Consider the following 17833-nt stretch of genomic DNA (forward strand, 5'->3'; position numbering starts at 1 on the left):
CTCAGTTTTAATGGAAAACTTGTGTGATCTCTGTGGAGAAAGAGAAATGCAGGAGTACAGTCCAATCAGCTATTTGAAAGATACCTGATAGGCTAAAACACCTGGTTATTTATACAAACAAGAAAATAAGATTCCATGGCAAAAGGAAGACCTTATGCAAAGCACAAAATACAGAAGAGAAAAAATCAGTAACTTTGAGTATATAAAAAATTTTAAGCAGTTGACAAACGATGATAAAAATAACAAAGTTCAACATCAAGCAACAGATTGCAGGAAAATATTTCCATCATATATAACAGAAAAAATTACATCCAGAATTTATAAACAACTTTTGCAAATTAAAGAAAAAGTAATACAACAATATGCCAACCAATACAGGAATGTGTGCAAGGTTAAAAACAAAATAAATAATATAAATAAAATATAAACAAAGCAATACCATTTACACATCACTACAGAGAAAAATTAAAGTAGCCAATAAACATGTGAAAAGATATTTAACATAAATTTTTAAAAACAATTGGATTTTTGCCTAATAGATTTGCAAAAATTTAAAAGTCAGATAATATCAAGTATTGGTGAGTGTAAGTGGAAACAAGTATTCTTGTACAATGGTGGTAGGAATATAAACTGATAGGTATTATTTGAAGGTAATTTGGTAGTATCTGAAAATTAAAAGTACATATACTCTTCAATTCAACAATTCTGCTTCTAAGTAGGTCCTACAGATATGCAAGTGTTGCTGAAAAAGGTATGTATAGAATGTTTATTGAAAGATTGTTTGGAGACTTCCCTGGTGGCACAGTGGTTAAGAATCCGCCTGCCAATTCAGGGGACACGGGTTTGATCCCTGGTACGGGAAGATCCCACATGCCGCAGAGCAACTAACCCCGTGCACCACAACTACTGAGCCTGCGCAGCAGCTACTGAAGCCCGCGCGTCTAGAGCCCATGCTCGGCAACGAAAGAAGCCACTGCAATGAGAAGCCCATGCACCGCAATGAAGAGTAGCCCCTGCTCACCACAACTAGAGAAAGCCCACACGTAGCAACGAAGACCGAAGGCAACCAGAAAAAAAAAAAAAAAGAAGATTGTTTGTATTATCCAAAAATTAGAGGACTTCCCTGGTGGCACAGTGGTTAAGAATCCGCCTGCCAATGCAGGAGACATGGGTGCGAGCCTTGGTCCAGGAAGATCACACATTCCATGGAGTAACTAAGCCCGTGCGCCACAACTACGGAGCCTGTGCTCTAGAGTCCGTGAGCCACAACTACTGAAGCCTGCACACCTAGAGTCCACGCTCCACAACAAGAGAAGCCACCAAGATGAGAAGCCCATGCACCACAACGAAGAGTAGCCACTGCTCACTGCAACTAGAGGAAAGCCCACACACAGCAACGAAGACCCAACGCAGCCAAAAAAACAAAAAAAAATAGAAATGACCTAAATACGTATCAAGAAGGGAATGAAAAAATAAACTATATAATACATTTGTACAGTAGAATAATATGTGGCTATTCAAAAGAAGGAAGATATTTTTGCACTGAAGATCTCCAAGATATACTATTAAATTAAAAAGTGCAAATTGTAGATGCTACATCTATAGCATAATCCTATATATACCAGCCATACTTGTAGATATGTAAACATCATGTGGACAAATACATAGAAAAGATACTCAAGCTACAATCTGCAATTATATTTGAAGAAAAGAATGGAGAGTATGAAGTTTGGGCCTTATCATTTTAGAACGTGAATAGAACATTGTTTTTTAATGAAAACATTTTAACTCACAAGTAAAATCTACAAATAACTTCTTTTAATCCTGATTTTTAACCACAAATGGTTATTTGACTAGGAAGATGAGCAAATAATATAAATAGCTAAATTTATTTTTCTCTTGTTTCTCTTATAACTCTGTAAATAAGAATTAATCAAAAGTGGACAACAGAATGAAGAAAAAGAAAAGCAAAAGGACTAATTAATCAACGCTCACCATAATTATTAGTTGAATAACTGAACATCTTTCAAGAGAGAATTACATTTATTTATCTATTTTAATTTTATATGGGTTTTCTCACTTACCAAAACAGAAGTTTAAATATGATGATTAACCAGCAAAAGTGTTTGAGTTATATTTTTAACCCTATCTCTCACCATCTTTATCACTGCTCAAGATCAAATCAAGGCTGTGTGCGTCTAAAAGATGTTATTCTGTGAGCATGCCACCCGCCAAGTGTATTGCTAACTGATAAATGGCAGCCCAATCAACAATGAAAGGGTCTGACATTGCAATTATCTCATTTATTTGAAATAGTTTTAAGCATGCTACTTGATAATAAATATAGCAAAACCTTGGCCCCTCTGAACTTCAAAGCAAATATGTAAGTCTTTCTGAAAAAACAATAACACTTTGTATTAAAGATAAATATTTTGATACAATAATAAAACAACCAAGGTCAGATGCAGTTGGAAAACAAAACATAAACATCACTCCTTGGCATTTCTTCCTTACAGAATATTAAGTTTTAGAATGCAGAGGTTAATATTGATATTTAGGAATATCTCTTTGCCTATAAGGGCCCCCACTGCAGGACACAGACCAGCTGTAATAACACATCCTATATTCATGTTTGGGGAAGTTCTCAATTGTCCAGAGAGAACCAAGGTGTGGTTTAAAGGAATGCTCACATACATTTATAAAGCTAGAAGGAAACAAAGTAACCTCCATTATTTCAGAGATGATGAAAATCAGGAGCATACAAGATATTTGCTCTAGGTTATAAAGCTAATAAATAGCAAAAGTACAACTTAGATCACAGGCATCCCAATGCTCAGACTTGCAACCAACCATTACTATTTGCTGCTGTTTTTCAAAAAAGAAGGATAAGTTTCACTGTCTCAGATGATAAGAGGAATATTAAAAATGAAAATTGTTACACCTCTGACCTAAAGGATAATGAAGCTAATAAGTTAAAAAATAATTTTGTCTAAATAAATTTTGCCTGAATTTGAACGTTTATGTTTTAGTTCATCTGGGTTCACCTCAATAATACTTCCAATTGGCATGATACTTAAACATTTTCAAAGCGTATATTAATGATTTCATTTGATCCTCATATAAATAATGATATATATTACAGGACAGAATTATCATCCCCATTTACCTACTGAAGAAATTGGAGCTAAAAGAGGTTACATGGTTTTTTCAAGGTCATAGAGCTACAAAGTTGTGCTATTGGGACAGGAATTTAAATGTACCCATCCTCCTAGTCCAACGCTCTTTCTTCTATGTATTCTGCCGCTTAAATGCCCACAATGTACTTGATCTAAAAAAATTAATTATGTGGTTGTGTAGTGGACATGTTTGGTATCTTAAATAAGACATTTACTGTCCCTTATAAAAAAGATCCATCCATCGAACAGAGTGTGCTTTCAAAGGAGTCTACTATTCCTTGTCAAAAAGATACAAACATAATATCACAGATCCAAACTAAGAACTACAGAACTGTAGGATGAGACAAATACATGTTCCAAAGTGTTTTTATCAGCTGGCTCAAAGTCAATCTGCCCAAAAATATCTACCCTGTTGTCATGCAGGAATGTCTAAAAAGTTCCATTATTTATCATAATAATAACTATGGCACCATAAGCACATAAATGCTCTTTTTGCATTATCTCCTATTAATCCTATCACAACTGTTATACACATGAACTAACTGAAACTCAGAGAAGTTGAGTTTAATCTTACCAAGTTCACACAACTGAGAACAGTCAATCAAGCCTGCCTCCAAAACCCATTCTCTTTCTGCATTGGCACATTGTCTCTAATTATTTGTTTCACTTCTTTAGATCAAGAAGTTTTTCAAGAAAGTCCTTGTGAAAACACATCTATGTGCTTGAAAAGTGTTACATTCAGATTCAAATTTTTAGGTTATAATGTTTAGTTATGAGTCTTTCAAGATTAGAAATATGACTGAATATGCTTGATTTTTTTTAACTTAACCTGAACAGTGACCATAGAAGTTGAACAATTATGTCAATAGCATAAACCATTAGGCAAACATTAACTAGAATTCTTTTTTGAAATTGTCTTCACAGCCTTCACATGTTCCCTTCAATATTTTCTGTGGGGACCAATTTTTTTTTCAACATAAATTTGACTATATAACAGAGAGTAATTTATTGTTGTTGGTACTTCACTTAAGCAGTAATAAGGATAGTGAGGTTAGCATTGCCTCTACTCACAGGAAAATTCCCTCACAGTTCAATTCAGTTTGACCTTGGTCAAGGATTAATGAAAAATGTTAAAAGCCCCTTTCCCACTTAGTTGTCCAAGCTTGCCACCCTCTGTTCAGAGGGGTCAGGACCACAGAGCTGCAGGTTGTCCAAAACTGATCAGTCAGATACGGGTCTAAGAGGAGGAGGTCTAAGCTTTAGGATAGTTCATCCTCTGAATCTCTTCCATTCTGCTCTCTTGTCTTTGCAAAGATGGTTCTCACATTCCTCCCTCCAAGAGCTCTTCTCTTTTTAAATTCTGTTTTCTGTCTCTCTTTTGGCCCTTGTTATTTGGCATCCCAAGAATGAAAAACTGTCCCTAAAAGAATGTGTCTGAGAAGGGAATTTTAGGCTAGCATTTGGTTTGGCAGAGTGTTTGAATCTTTGTTTCTTCTTCACTGTGGGACGGGGTCAGGGAAAATGGCATTCAATGTACAAATAGAACAATTAGATAATACTTTGAGATATAATTGTGCCTCCTATGTCTCAACTGTTGAAATGGCATGTTTTGCTTACAAAAAGGCTGATAAAAATAGAATCGCATCATATAGGAAAACCATTAGTTAATAATGATGGGAATTTTATTTTACAATTTTATTTTAAATAATCACATATTAATTAAGTATAAAATCTTTCATTTTTATCATAAAGATTTATACCACAGAAGATTTATAATTGAGGAGGGATATTAAAAATGTGAAGTTTGCAAGGACTAAGAAAAAATCAAAATAGATTTTTAATTAGGCATTCATCAGCCTACATAATTATTACCAACTTTAAGAAAAGCTTGTGTTAGCCTTCAGAAATAACTGCTATGTCTGTATGTATGTTATACTTCCATTTTTTTAAAGTTTATTTTTTTTAAAAGAGAACTAATATACTACCTAATGCACTTCTCTACATTTCACATTTTGTTTAGTATTGAGGACTATGCTGCTGAGCAACTGTTTCTTCTCATATTATTATATTAAGGGTTAGAAAAACTTTAGAAAAAGTATTCTATAAAGGTGAACCATGCCTCTGTCTTTCCAGAGGACTAAGCAATACATAGGCTGATGAGAAATAATTTAAGAGAATCAAATATCATAAGAGGTAGGTCTGGATAGGTTTAAATCTGGGAAACAAAAAGAGGATATAATCTGTGAATTATATGTTGCACATATAAAGGTGAGTTCTATAACATTTGGATTAGAAAGGATGAGGGTTGGCATTTATTTAGAAGTAGGAAAGCCAGTGTCATTAAAAAAATGTGACCATTGACCCCCATTCTGGAACAGATCAATGAATGGGTAGGGAAACAATGCTTGAACTGTTCAGCCACAACAGAAGTGAAACGGACCCCTCCTTACTTGCAGATTTAATTCTAACTAATTTACAGCCCCTAGTCTAGGGGGAAAAAAAGAGTAAATCAAACACTCTAACCAATTCTCCCCAAGATTAAACCTTTGCTTTAGCCATAGACAGAGAAAGCAGTACATTTTACTCAATAGTTATTCCTTCCAAACAACAAATACGTCTACCCAAAAGACAGAACAGGCAGCTTATTACACAGAAAAAAACTACATTGTCCATTCCTGTTATGTCATGTGTTTGTTCTTGGTAAGTGATAAATTAAGGTACTTCTTCTGAAGGAACTCGGAGTTCAGATTTTGGCAAGGTCTGAAGAGGAAATTTCTAGAGCCCTGTCTTTTCTTCTCTAGACCACTACACTGCACACTGACTACACTTTCTGAGGCTACAATGGGAGGTCTCTTTTTAGGATGTTCAGCAAGATATTCACGTAGTTAGCTGGCTTTGTCTTTTTTATCTCCTACACATTAGGACACCAAAACACTATCTGATTCGATGTCACGTAGCAAGAGGTTACAGCACAGTAAACGTCTTGTTTTTGTTCTATTTGACCTATTTTGTTAGGGTGGCATCAATTAATATAATTAGTTCACTGGCCTGTGTCTGTATTTACGTTTGGAAAAGCAAAAGGCAACAATAAGAGAACTGGCCTAATTTTGCAATACCCCACTTCCTGCAACATCTCCCAGATCTCCCCAATAAGCAAGTCTGAAGCACGCTTAGAGGCTTAGAAAGACTCTAGATCTTAATGGCTTCCCTTTTGACTCTTAGGATATTACTATTTTTTAAGTGCTGATGTGGAAATGAGATTATTTGGAATATTGGTAAAGCATCGAGTAGGTGTTTATAATTCAATATAATTTCTACCAGCCTTTCAGAACCCCCTGTTGACTTTCTAAAAGGCCATAAGACACAGTCTAAATAACAATGGAGTAAAATGATAACTTAGGAAAGGAGAGAAAATGATTGGGATAAGGAGTCAAGGAAAAGAAGGAAAATAAAACAAGTAATAAGGAAAGGTGCATTTAACATATACCATGTGAGAGAAGGAGTTATTTTCAAAGAGTCGTGTCCTCCTTACCTTGACAATTGCCCTCGACCAATTCTCACAAAGTCTCCTAAAGAGAAGCCTGCCCAGTTACCTAGGACTGATAACAAGTTTCCCAAAAGCAATGTCCTGTTAGAAAAACAGACCTCAACAACCACAGTAGAACCCTAAGCCAGCTACCTAGTCAATCTAATCAACTTAGGATTGTCTTCAAAAAATATGAAATAACAGCTAAAAATCACTAGATATTTGCATAAAAATAATAACATGAAAGAGAAGGTCAAGAGGAACATACAGACTCCAAAGGAAATAAAGGTAATTGAAGACACAGAAGATAACTTTAAAAAATCTATAACTAATATCCTAAATAAATTGAGAGAACCTGGCATCCATAAAACAAAAGTATGCTATGAAAAAGAAGTAGAGAGCTAAAATATGATTTCAAAATAAAAAACTTAATGGATGAACTGAAAAATAGAATGGACTACTCCCCACCCCCCAAAAAGTCAGCCCTTTTTCATTCCTATCACACTGACAAAGATTTTAAAAGTTAATATCCAATGTTGGCAAAGATGAGAGGAATTAGACACTTAAAATCTACTTTTTTTTTTTTGCTGTACGCGGGCCTCTCACTGCTGTGGCCTCTCCCGTTGCGGAGCACAGGCTCCGGACACACAGGCTCCGCGGCCATGGCTCGCGGGCCCAGCCGCTCCGCGGCATGTGGGATCTTCCGGGATAGGGGCACGAACCCGTGTCCCCTGCATCGGCAGGCGGACTCTCAACCACTGCGCCACCAGGGAAGCCCAAAAAATCTACTTTTAAAATCAGATTTCCAAGGAAAATCTAATAATTTGTGCCCAAAACCTTCAAAATAGGTGCACTCTTGAACTGTTGTATATAGGATGGATAAAAAATGAGGTCCTACTGTATAGCACAGGGAACTGTATTCAATATCCTGTAATAAACCAAAATGGAAAAGAATATGAGAGAAAATGTATATATATGTATGTATAGCTGAATCACCTTGCTGTAAACCAGAAACTAACATAACATTGTAAATCAACTGTACTTCAATACAATTAAAAAAAAAAAAAAAAAAACAGTAATTGGGGGCCATCTTGGAGGCTGTCTACCACAGGCCAAAATGATTTTTCCCTTTGGATGTTTCCTGTATTTTGTTATTGATATTGTGTTTTTCCCCTGGGTAGATATTTTTAGAATTTTTCATTACATTTGAGAGTAAGATTTTCCACCAGTTTAAAAAAAAAAAAATAGGAGCACTCTTTAGATATTCAGCTAAAAATTCAATTGCTAGGACATTAAACTGAGGAAATGAACATGGACATATGTAAAAAAATATACATGAATATGTTCATCAAAATACTGTTGATACAAGCAAAACATTGGAAATAATTTAAATGTCCAAAAATATGATTTTAGTTAAATATATTACGATGAACATATATAAAGGAAAATTATAAATCTACTTTAAAGTGTGACATAGATTTTAATTTATTGATATAAAAACAATTATCATTTTTAGATGAAATATCAAGTTACAAATAATATGTAGAGCAAAATTCCATTCTTTTGCTTATATATTTTAATTTCTAAGAATGTATATATATACAGACAAAGGGGCTTAGAAGAATATAAAGCAAAATGTTACATAGGTCTCTTGCTAGTGAAACTACAGATGCATTTTTTTAGCACATTATATTAAGCGTGGATTACTTGAATGGTTTAAAGATGTAAGGAGATAGTAGGATATAGCTGGTAGTTTAAGTTGAGGAATGATGTCCCATAAGGACAGAAGGTCAAATGGAACCCTAGGAAACTCTAACATTTCCGGAAAAGGAGAGATCATCAAAACGACAGAAATAGAGTTAGTAACACATACATATGCAGAGAGAGAAAGGAAATTTGAAGATAATGCTTATAGACATAAAAGGAGGTCAATTTCAAAAGGATAAGTTTCAAGTGTCAAATGTTGCCAAGAAGTTATTAATAATAATTACTACTATTTAGGATGAGAGCTAAAATGTATACAGTTGGGTTTAACAATAGGATCACCATTAACATTCTCAGTCCCCAATACAGTGGGAGGGTGAGAAGAGAGGAGACCTCCAGAATAAACTATTTCTTCAAGAAGATCAAATGAGAATAGGAAGAGAAAGAGTGGGTGATAACTTTAAACAGAGGCAGAGAAAACGTAACGTTTTCCTAAAGTCGGGAAGGTACATCACGGAATAGCTGTGAAACTCAATGAGAAAATGCTATTTTGAAAGATGGAAAATATCATATAATCGCAGGAAGTTACAGTTTTACCATTTTTACGGAGATTTAAAAGCCAGCATTCTTGAATGTGTCCTTTTAAAGTCCATTCCAAAAAATGGACCAGAGGACTAAGAAGAATTATGCTAATGGCCTAGAACCAGTAAGAGCCCGTCCCTATTACCACTCCTCCATACAAAGACTCAGAATCTATGTGGGTAAACCATCCTTATTTTATTTTCCCTCAAGCCTGGAGATTTCAATTTCTATATTTGGAACAATGTAATATAAATGAAGGGGTTTTCCCCATACTAGACCTAATAACACTTAATTTATTACGTATAGAAAAAACAAAACCACAGCTTTAAAAAATTAAAGCAACGTTTGCACTTTAAAGTTAGCCTTAGAAACCCCAGTTCCTAAAGGTCGTCTGTTACCCTCACATCTAATAATTTTTTACTGAAGACCTTCCCTACAGCTGCGTTCTCCTGCCATGGGGCTCAGCTTCTTTTCTCCCTTCTCTGACATCCTCTCCCCTTCTCTTTCCCTGGCCACTGTCTACTGCCACCCCTGCAAATTTCTGTTCACTTCTTATGCAGAATCATTTATCTATCTTCTCTGCTATGGCCTTACAGACCAGAATGATTCAAACTCTAAGTGTAGGAATTACCTGAGGGTCTTGTTAAAGTGCATATTCTGAGTCAGTAGGTCTGAAGTGTGGTCAGAGATACTTCATTTCTAATAAACTCCCAGGTAAGGCTGCTGCTGGTCCATGGACTACACTTGAATAGTAAAGCTATAGACCATGTTTTGGAGACTTTACTTTCTAAATCTAAAGCCATTTTCAAGGTAATTTCTAAAATAATAACAGTTCTCACCATAGGAATAATTTCAATATCAACTGCTACAATATTTTTTTCAAGCTGCCACATTAATAGCCAACTTAATGTCATTATACTAAGTCATCGGCTGGTCTGTTCGTAGGCATGTTAATTATGCTCTCTCTCTATCACAAATTTTATTCAGATGGTTAAAGCAGCCTTACACTGTGTAATATACATCACCAAAGGTTTAAATGGGCAACAAGTAGTTGTGCTTCTCTTAGAGGAAGAAACAGTAATCTTAACCTTGGAGGAAAAATGTTTGTAGCAGAGACAATGCTGACCAAATATTCCATGTGCTTCCTTGCATTGGAAGCAGATATGAGTTTTGTTACTTCCACGCTAAGACGGTTAAGAACAAGTACGAAACTGAGTTATCTGTACTGAGGTGGATGGACCTAGAGTACGTCATACAAAGTGAAGTAAGCCAGAAAGAGAAAAACAAATACCGTATGCTAACACATACATATGGAATCTAAAACAAAACAAAACAAAATGGTTCTGAAGAACCTAGGGGCAGGACAGGAATAAAGATGCAGACGTGGACTTGGGGACACTGGGAGGGGGAAGGGTAAGCTGGGACGAAGTGTGAGAGTGGCATGGACATATATACACTACCAAACGTAAAATCGATAGCCAGTGGGAAGCAGGCGCATAGCACAGGGAGATCAGCTCATGGCTTTGTGACCACCTAGAGGGGTGGGATAGGGAGGATGGGAGGGAGATGCAAGAGGGAGGAGATATGGGGATATATGTATATGTACAGCTGATTCACGTTGTTATAAAGCAGAAACTAACACACCATTGTAAAGCAATTATACTCCAATAAAGACATTAAAAAAAAAAAAAAGAACAAATACGCCTCCTCCATTGTTTTCCTTTCTTGTGGGGACATTGGATGCCATGTGTTCCAGATGGTACAACTAGAGATGTAAGAGATTTACACAAACCACATTGAACTTTACACGACTAAAAAATAAACTATTATTTTACTAAGTCACTGAGATTCAGTGATTTGGAGACTAATCTGAAGATTTGTGGATTAAAGTGTTATCACACCATAGCATATCTCACCCTAATTAACATAAGATTATGAAAAATTTAAACTAATGCCTATATTCAATAATGTGCTAATTTGCTCCTTCATTAATTCTAAAAATAAAAGAGTTCTAGTGAAAGCATAAAACACATAGATAAGACAGAGTACTTCAGCTTATTCCTTGAATAAAATAAACAATAAAGCAAAAGAATGAAAAAAAGCCCTAAATATATTTAAATATTAGAGAATAGCACCAAGAAAATATCAATTTTCTAAATTACCCTATAATATAAATGGGGAAATAAAGACCTTAGAAACCTTTATCACACATCAATCCATGAGCCAAAAAAAAAAGGAACAAAATCTTATAAAATATCCTAAAGTCTGAGAAGGCTAAGGACAGATCACCTGGTATGGTTGGGGAGGATCAAAAAGGAGGACTGGGCTTCCCTGGTGGCGCAGTGGTTGAGAGTCCGCCTGCCAATTCAGGGGACGCGGGTTCGTGCCCCTGTCCGGGAGGACCCCACAAGCCACAGAGCGGCTGGGCCCGTGAGCCATGGCCGCTGAGCCTGCGCGTCCGGAGCCTGTGCTCCGCAACGGGAGAGGCCACAACAGTGAGAAGCCCGCATACTGCAAAAACAAAAAACAAAAAAAACAAAAACAAAAACACCGCAGATGCCTCCTACTGATTTTTTAGAAGCAAACCGCCATTTTGTGGAGAGGATCACATGGTGGGAATGGTGGGTGCCTTCAGCAGCTAAGGGCCTGAGTCCTACAGCTGCCAGAAACAGAATTCTGTCAATAATCTGTGAGTTTGGAAGAAGATTCCAAGCTTCAAATGAGATCTCGGCTCTGGTGGACCCCTTGATTTTATCCATGTGAGAACCTGGAGCAGTTCCCTGAACTTGTGCCTGGACTTCTGACCTATGAACCTATGAGATAATAAATTGTGTTGTTTTAAGATGCTAAGTTTGTGGTAACTTGTTATGCAACAATAGAAAACTAATACTCAAGGCATATATAATTTTGAAATTGGCTGAATGTATTACTATTGCTGATTTTGTTCCATGTGCTAGCTAGAGCCCCAGCTTCAGTTCTAACAGCTGGTGTGGTTAGCTAATGCTATCGCAGACAAAATCTTGGCACACACTGAACAACACTGAAATGCCAGACATTCCTTGACATAATATCAAAGAAAGAATAGGAGTCAGATGTTCTGGCTTGAATTGTTCATGTGGCTCCTACCTGTTCACCTCCTCACGTATCCACCCCACTCCCTAACGAAGAAAAGAATATATTTTCATGACTATCATAGATTATTGAGGAAATCACCAGAATTTTTAAAAAGCATTGTACTGGCTGTTCTCCCTAGGTAGGAAATCTTGCTGGGAGGGGCTGCAATGAAAATGGGCTCCCGGATCTCAGGTGGGATGGGAGGAATCTGGGTGGCTGAGCTTAGGTAGCAGCCTGTACTGACCTGAATCAAAGTCAGTGATCAAATCTTGGAGAAAGGATTAACAGACAAAGCTCTCCCAAAATTAGATGGAAAGACAACCCACAAAATTCTTCACTAAGTTTTTCACCCCAAACTCTCTGGGTTAGCAAATAGAGGCCGTATAGTCACAATACAAAGAAATCACCACCTCGCTTTAATTACCAGTCGAATCAGTGGATGAATACAGAACCTCTTGAATGAAGGAGAAGAAAGACGCCCTTGAGGAAGCATCTGTAAACTTTTCTCCTAGTTTTCTCCAAAGCAAGAAAAATGCACCAGGTAACTGCACTAAGGAAAAAGACTCTCAAAACTTTATTATTAGATGCCTAAGATCTAAGATCAAAACACCTAAGATCTAAGGTATGCTGTTCAGAATTGAGGATTATGGGGCTCAGTTGATAAAGGGAATTCTGTCCTGAAACTATAGGCTCAATCAGACTCAATCTTCAAACTGTGATTCCTTCTGATTCCTTCCCCAGGCCTAAGAGCACTGAACTATTTTCAGCAAAAATCTGGTCATGTCAGAATATTCCTGCTCAAGTGAGAAACAAGTTGTTATATACCTGGCTGTCCATTACTAAGATGGAAGAATAGATTTTGATGGACCTCTTATTTTTGAGGCATATTCCACTTTTAGATGTTCTACTCTGAGCTTTTTACTATGAGTCCAAAAGCTGCCAAGTGTAGGTGGAAACCAAAATAAGAGAGTGCTGTCTAGCTAGTTCAAAGTTCATTTCAAACAGTCTGTGATGTAGCCGAGCCAGTGACTCATCAGATCTAATTGGGCTTAAATTGTCCATAGGACATCAGGGTACTCTTGAGAAATCCTAGCAAGTCCCAGAAGAAGAATTTCAGTAGTGATCCCTTTGAGTTGGGAGCAAGTCACGTTTGTTTCAGCAATTATTTTCCCTTTGAGAATCTATTCCTGGTGTCCTTTTGGACTTTTGGGAGGTGAAGATCTGATCACAGGACAATGTGATTTGAACAGCTCATCATGAACTAGATGTTATGTTTTTCATCTAGCCATAAATTTAGCTATGACAGCAGCTCAACTGTGAAATGTTCAAATGGTATGAATGGAATGAGCCTAAAGCACCACTAAGTGGCCTGGGCCAGTTTCTCATTCTCCTGACTTCTTTCCCTCCCTCCACCTCCCTTTATGGACTCATGAGGAAAGGCCTACAACCAAGAATGAAAAGGAAAAGATGCCTCAGTGTGATGTATCAACATGAGCCAGAGGTAGACCTGCTACAAAGCTACAGCCAGAAATGAACTACAGCCTCTCTCAAGGGTGATCCTGAAGAGCACAGGAGAAATAAAACCTTCACAAGGGGCAGACAAATAAGCAGTTATTTCTCATTGTACACTTTGCTTAGAATGAGAAATTATCAGAGATCAGAATCTTTGCTACTTTCTCAATAGTTACAAATGGTCTGTCCAGTTGTTCAGAGACCTGTAAAGAGTTAGATCTTAGGCCTAGAAACAAGGAAGTTTGGGCAAGAATTGCCCCAGAGCTGAGAATATTTGTGTTCCAAGTGGATAGCCCCATACCAGGGAGGTTCTTAATTATAAAAGGGGGCAGAATGGCCCACTTAATGATTGTCAGTTGTGGTTCTTCTCAAGGTAATCTAGTGCAAGGCTCACAAACTCAAAAATCAACAAGTGTCTGATAGGTACCATAAACAAGGGAAGAGAATTTGGTGACAAACAATGAGGAATGTTTGGAATTATGGCAAACTGGAGAGGATATAATCTATCTAAAGAAGGTAGCTCTGCATCAGCTCTAGCTGAACCTTTTTTTTTTAAGATTTTTTTTGATGTGGACATTTTTAAAGTATTTATTGAGTTTGTTACAATATTGCTTCTGTTTTATGTTTGGGGTTTTTTTTGGCCACAAGGCATATGGGATCTTAGCTCCCTGACCAGGGATCAAACCTGCACCCCCTGCATTGGAAGTCGAAATCTTAACCACTGGACCGCCAGGAAAGTCCCAGCTCTAGCTGAATCTTGCTGTGTTGGAATGTGGGCCCAGAATTGCCAGATCTTCCTTTGTTTTTCAAAAGAAGTTATAAAAACAAAATTTTGGATGAAATTTTCTGATTTTTAAATTGCTATGAGGACCAACACACAACTCTGTGGGTACATATGGCCTTCAGGCTGTTGCTTTGTATCACTCAGTTTAGTGCTTGTTAAATATTCATAAAAAGGCAGCCATGGTGGCAAGGATGGAGACTACATGTAGACTCAGTTACACAGACTTTCCCTCATGAACGGTCACAGGCTCTTGCTGTTAGAAGAATTGCTATTCATTCAGCTGTTGTACATCAGACAGATTACAAAAGCCAACCAGTTACCTGATGAATGGTTAGGGCACTTTTTTTATGAAGGAGCAGCAAATTGGACTCAGAGGTAGAGACATTTATTCTTTATTTGGATTTAATTTTTCCATCAGCACCACTACTGGAAGACTTGTTCAATGCTTTATGCTAAGCCATACAACTTTAGAATTAACTCCACAATTAAAGAAATAAGTCAACGGGATGATTATTATGCTTTTCATTGGTCTTATTGTGTACTCTAAGACCTGGAAAGAGCTAGCCTTATGGAATTATGGACTGATCAATTATTGAGGGCTTAGTTATTGCCTTTTGAGACACAGTACTAGCTTCCAAAATGTGTTTTTTTTTTTAAAAAGTGGTACATTCGCTGAACCAGCAATCATTAATATTTGGTGCTCTTTTGCCTAAAGCCAAAATACACAGGTTAGGAGTGAAGGTAGAAAGGGAAGAAGTACTTGTCATGATTTGATGGTTAGTGACTGAGTCGAATTGTGTCCTTTATAAAAATGGTGAGGTCCTAATCCCCCAGTATCTATGAATATGAGTTTATTTGGGAATAGGAGCTTTGCAGATGGTCAAGTTAAGAAGAAGTAATAAGAGCAGGCCTTAATCCAACGACTGACATCCTCATCCAAAGGGGAAATTTGGAACAGAGACAGACATGTATGGAGGAAAGATGATGTGAAGACACAGGGAGAATGCCATCTACAAGCCAAGAAATGTCTGAGGCTACTAGAAGCTAGGACAGAGGCATGGAACAGCCCTCAGAAGGAACCATTTCTGCTGACACCTTGATCCCAGACTTCTAGTCTCCAGAACTGTGAGACAATAAATTCCGTTGTTTAAGCCACCCAGGTCGTGGTACTTTGTTATGGCAGCCCTAAGAAACTACAGTAAGTCCCCTGCATACGAATCTTCAAGTTGCGAGCTTTCAAAGATGTGAACATGCGTTCGAGTGTCCAATCACATAAGTTAGTTCAGGTGTCTGGGGTACACTGTCACGTGCGTGCATCCTCTAAAAGTGGTTGTGCTTTTGTGTACTTTACTGTATAGAGTACAGTAGTACAGTAACTTTATTTCAAGCCCAGGATGTCCAGAAGCAAGAGTAAAAGCAGCGGTGATGTAGCTGGTACACCTAAGAAGAGGTTCATGATGCAGGAAATGCCAAGGGGATTTTCTTTATTTGAGGAGGGACTGTTAGTTTTTGAGGCACAGGAACCAAATGTAGAATTGTACACGAAGGTTGCAGCAACCATTCAGAAAGCAATCCAGTGCTACCGTGTCATCTATGACAAGAAAAAAAGAGCTGCTCCCCAGACATTGCTGGATCATTTTTATCAAGAGGGTAGATAGAATTGAATCCAGCAAGGAACCAGAACCTGTGCCATCAGTGTCAGGCGTGAGTGAAATTGCAGCTTGCCGTCCATCTCCTATTGCTGACGATCCTTCAGCTCTACCGTCTCCCACCTCCTCTCCCTCCTCCAATTAGTAACTCTTCTTGCCTGTTCACTTGATGCCAGTCCCTGTATGCCAGCTGATGTACTGTACTACTGTACTTTACAAGGTACTGTACTGTAAGATTAAAAATGTTTATTTTTTGTGTTTGTTTTTTATGTAGTATTTGTGTGAAAAGTATTATAAACCTATTACAGTACAGTACGATTGTGTTACTTGGATACCTAGGCCAACTTTGTTGGACTTACGAACAAATTGGACTTACGAACTCGCTCTCAGAACAGAACTCGTTCGTGTGTAGGGGACTTACCTAACTGACTGACCTGTTCTCAAATTTTTTGGTTTCTTTCTTTACAAGTAGTTTCCGTTCATCTAGAAATTGGGAAACCAAGAAGGAATGCATTCACTAGGAAACCTAACTTATTTTCCACTGAATTAGAAGCTGAGACTGCTATGTAGCCATTTCAAGTTCTTTACTCCTGTTGGAAAAAAAGAGAGAACTATGCTGAAATGACAATAATCAAGGCAAAATAGTGTAGTTGCCACATACAAGTCAGGGTCAGAAGTGTTGCCTCTCCAGGATGACTACTATACACAATAGAAATTGTAAAGAAGAGACAGATACAATCATCCATAGGTGGGAACAACAGGGTTCAGGTTCTTCCTGAATAAGGGTGTGGTACATCTCATTGAGTAGACAAAAAGATCAAACATGAGGAACTGCTTAAAAGCAGGAGACATATGAATTGAGCAGTGAAGGAAGAAGTCATAAATACCAGCTCTAGCTTAAAACCAAGAGAGACAGGCAAGCCCTAAAGCCAGTACCTGTATTCCCTTGCTTGTCTTTTTAAAATTATTTTCTGGAATATAGGATGTGTTGGTATACTACGATGTATCATTTCATCCATAAAGCACAGCACATTGACACAGAATTGTGACAGAACTAGAGGAGGCAAGGACATCACCTGGTGATACTAAACTAGGAAATGGTAGCCTTGAGCCTTCCTCTCTGAGTGTGGTGGCTGGAATCTCTTGAAGAGGAGGTCCTTTCTGCCGTACATTAGTTATTTGCATTGTATTAGAAATATCTGCATTATATTTGAAATGTTTTTCAAATGGTATTCATGGAAAGAAGGCATGTGTGTATGTTGTACAGCCAGTAATTGGAATGTGTAGACTTCTCTTGTTTCTGCTTCCTTCCCAGGATCCATTCCTTTGTGGGAGCTGTCCTTCTGGCACTCCACCTGATTCTACTGAGCTGTCAACCACAGGACTCCAAAAACAAGTTAAGCCAAAATAATCAGGCTCTCTTTTCTAAGAAATTCAATCATGAACAGGTATGCACAGAACTAGAAGGCAGTTAGAACTGAGTCATCTGATGGCAGCTCCTCACATAGTGAGCACATGAGTTCTCACTATATAGATCACCTAAATGCCCAAGTCCCTGGCTTCCCTAGGCCTGGTTATTCAACATGCCATTAAGTAGGTCTTCCAATAAATCCGCTCAGCTTTCTTTTTTCCTCTATTTTTCTTTCTTCCTTCCTCTTTTTAATTCCTTCCTTTCTTCCTTCCTTCCTTTCTCCCTTCCTTTCTTTTTCTTTCTTTCTTTCTTTCTTTCTCTTTCTTTTTCTTTCTTTCTTTCTTTCTTTCTTTCTTTCTTTCTTTCTTTCTTTCT

At 37.5% G+C, this 17833-nt stretch overlaps 1 protein-coding gene across 2 annotated transcripts in view; it reads right to left on the bottom strand.

The window, feature by feature from the left end:
* Positions 1–17833, bottom strand: part of PROS1 (protein S) — a 60838-nt gene that overhangs the window by 39442 nt on the left and 3563 nt on the right. The window lies entirely within an intron of this gene.

This window comes from Mesoplodon bidens (genome assembly GCF_964165515.1).
Source record: "Mesoplodon bidens genome assembly, chromosome: 5".
Lineage (NCBI taxonomy): Eukaryota > Metazoa > Chordata > Mammalia > Artiodactyla > Ziphiidae > Mesoplodon > Mesoplodon bidens.